The sequence below is a fragment of the Haematobia irritans genome, chromosome 2, assembly GCF_050003625.1.
Source record: "Haematobia irritans isolate KBUSLIRL chromosome 2, ASM5000362v1, whole genome shotgun sequence".
NCBI classification, from domain to species: Eukaryota; Metazoa; Arthropoda; class Insecta; order Diptera; family Muscidae; genus Haematobia; species Haematobia irritans.
In genome coordinates, this window is record NC_134398.1 from 113,758,639 (window position 1) to 113,762,507 (window position 3,869).

The window sequence follows — 3,869 nt, forward strand, 5'->3', positions numbered from 1 at the left end:
CAAATGCGGCAATTTTGCTTATTTACGTCATTCAACCAGAAATGAGCCTCATCGCTGAACAAAATTTGTCGATAAAAAAGCGGATTTTCTGCCACTGATTTTGGTAATAAAATTCAATGATTTGCAAGCGTTGCTCGTTAGTAAGTCTATTCATGATGAAATGTCAAAGCATACTGAGCATCTTTCTCTTTGACACCATGTCTGAAATCCCACGTGATCTGTCAAATACTAATGCATGAAAATCCTAACCTCAAAAGAATCACCCTTTACTAGCACAATGTACCAAATTTCAACTGACTCGGATGAAATTTGCTCCTCCAAATGGCTCCAAAACCAAATCTCGGGATCGATTTATATGGGGGCTATATATGATTATGGACTGATATGGACCACTTTTGGCATGGTTATTAAATATCATATACTACCACCACGTACCAAATTTCAAGCAGATCGGATAAATTTTGCTTCTCCAAAAGGCACCGGAGGTCAAATCTGGGGATCGGTTTATATGTAAGCTATATATAATTATGGACTGATAGGAACCAATTCCTGCATGTTTGTTGGATACCATATACTAACATCACGTACCAAATTTCAACCGAATCGGATGAATTTTGCTCTTCCAAGGGGCTCCGGAGGTCAAATCTGGGGATCGGTTTATATGGGTCCTATATATAATTATGGACCGATTTCGACCAATGTTTGCATGGGTGTTTGAGGCCATATATTAACATTACGTACCAAATTTCAACTGAATAAGATGAATTTTGGTCTTCCAAGAGGCTCCGGAGGTCAAATCTGGTGATCGGTTTATATGGGGCCTATATATAATTATGGGTCGATGTGGACCAATTTTTGCATGGTCATTAGAGAACATATGCCAACACCATGTACCAAATTTCAACCGGATCGGATGAAATTTGCTTCTCTTAGAGGCTCCGCAAGTTCAATTAGTATAAAATTCAAGAAAAATATTCAGTTAGGCTTTCGCTTTTCCAAATCCGAATTGCCGGGCCTCACGCTTGACACCTGCCATCAGATTTTGTACAGCCACCTTGTCCACCTTCTTCGCCGCAGAAAGCCAGTTTGCCTTGAACTACAAAAGCCACAGGTACAGATGGCTTGTCAAACCAGATATTTCTTTGCGAATTTTGACAGTTTTATGTGCTTGAAAATATCTGCTACCTTTCCCCATCCTTTTGCCGTATAAAACTCCTGTCCCGGAAGCTGCTTGTAGTCGGCTTTGACATAGGTTTCGTCGTCTATTACCACGCAGTCAAACTTCGTCAGCATCGTCGTGTACAGCCTCCGGGATCGCGCTTTGGCCGTCGTATTTTGTTTATCATCGCGATTTGGAGTCACTACCTTCTTGTAAGTCGATAGTCCGGCTCGTTTTTGGCTCGATGCACGGTTGTAGACGATACATCCAGCTTATTTGCGGCATCTCGGAGAGAGGGGTTAGGGTTTCGCTTGAAACTTCCGGCAACTCTCTTTGTCATCTCAGCGGCTTCCGGTTTTCGATTTCCCCCCGATCCAGACTTCCTGGCTGTCGACAAACGTTCCCCAAACACTTTAATTACATTTGTAACGGTTGATTTGGCAACTTTTAGGGATTTTGCCAGCTTTGCGTGCGAGTAGCTCGGATTTTCGCGATGCGCGAGCAAAATTTTGATACGCTGCTCTTCTTGCTTGGACGGCATTTTGACAACTGAAAAGTGAATTCCAAAATCAAAATAGGAGCAACATTCTACACACAGACCTTCAAAATGAGGGGTGTTTTTTTAAATGCAAATTTGAAAGAAATACGTCAAGTTTATATTGACCAAATTTTGACCATATCACCCTTTATGGGGGCTATATGTAATTATGGACCGATGTGAACTAATTTTTGCATGGTTGTTAGAGACCATATACTAACACCATGTACCAAATTTCAGCCGGATCGCAAGCCAAATTTGGGGGTTCGTTTATATGGGGGCTATACGTAAAAGGGGACCGATATGGCCCATTTGCAATACCTCCGACCTACATCAATAACAACTACACCCTCAAAAAAAATCGCCTCTCTAACATATGTTCCAAACATATTTTGCAGGAAGCACATATATTATTGGATACTGCCGAAACATTAATATGTTTGTTTTATGTGAACATATAATATGTTTGGAAGCATTTTGAGCCCAAAAATATTATATGCTTGGCAGAAATTTCCCCAAAGAAGATTGTGCTCATTCCCTAACATAATTTTCACTTCCACGAAATTTTTTAGTTCTTGGCACCTTTTTCTGTAATACAAATAATGTTGAAGAAATTATTCAATTTTATAATTTTTTTAAATTTTACCTTTCGCCTGGACGGAGAATCGAACCGAGGACCATACAGTTTGTAAGCCAACACACTACCACTGAGCTACGTTGCTGTTATAGTCACCAGTAGACAATTATCGTTATAAGTTACATTTATATAGCATAGTTTGCAGCGCCCACGAGCCCATGCAAACATAACATTATTTAACAGAAACATACATGTGTTGGCAACGTGGAGCAGTGGTTAGCATGTCTGCCGTACATGCAAAGGGTCGTGGGTTCAATCCCTGCTCCGACCAAACACCATTTTTTTTTTAATTTACACATTTATATTTATACTATATTAAATTTTTATAATGAAACTTCGAAATGTGGGTTATTAAAGATTTACAGTCAGAAACAGTGCTTGATATAAACGAAATGGACTGAGCTTTTGGCTAAGATATTATTTTTTTATTGCAAAAATAACAATTTTGTAATAAAAAACTGGTTTTGGTATAAAAGTTTGAAATTTTGGAAGGAATTCAAAAACTCTAACAAAGGATGAACGTGGGGTCGAGTATAAACATACATAAATAATTTTAGAATATACACAAATTAAATAATAATTAGGCTTAAATTAAATAACATTTAGACTTAAGCCTTATCATAAAGCAGTTTCCGAAACAACATATAAGCGGTTTCACAGAAATTGCTCTCTTTTGATTCTCTCGCTGTGTTAATTTGATATCTTTCGTCGACCCTCCCGGTTTTTATCTCTATTTCTTTCTCTATACTCTCTCTCTCTCTGAATAAAATATCACAACATATATATGTTTACTCGAAATTTGTAAATTTATATATGTTTACATTCACACATATAATTTTTATGAAACATGCATGCCCCAAACATAATATATTCTAACATATTAACATATGTGTTCCAAACATTTAGTGTTAGTTTGAGAATATTACATGTTTGCACTTAAATATATTGTGTTTAGAAATTGTGCCCGAAACACATTTTGTTTATATCGAAACATATGAAAAACATATTTTTCTAACAGTGTACTTGTGCCAAGTTTCAGCTTGTTTCGTTCGGAAGTTAGCGTGATTTCAACAGACGGACGGACGGACGGACGGACATGCTCAGATCGACTCAGAACTTCTCCACGACCCAGAATATATACTTTATGGGGTCTTAGGGCAATATTTCGATGTGTTACAAACGGAATGACAAAGTTAATATACCCCCATCCTATGGTGGAGGGTATAAAAACATCTCAGTAGTTAGAATGTTATGCCTTAGTTTCAAATTAGGTTCATATCACAAACAGTTGACGTTTTAATGCATCGTGTTCAATGGAGTTTGTGGCTGGGGTTTTGTCATAAATCCACAGATATAGCTCCCATATACACAGTGTACTAGCGATAGCGTGAACACCGCATAACGTGAACACGCTTTTTCTTGCACTAACTACTCCGTAACGCTGAAAATCATAATGTCAAATACAATTTCACATACACTTACGAAATGTTTTAATGATCCAGTTTGGCTTTTTTCGTGAATTTTAATTATTCATT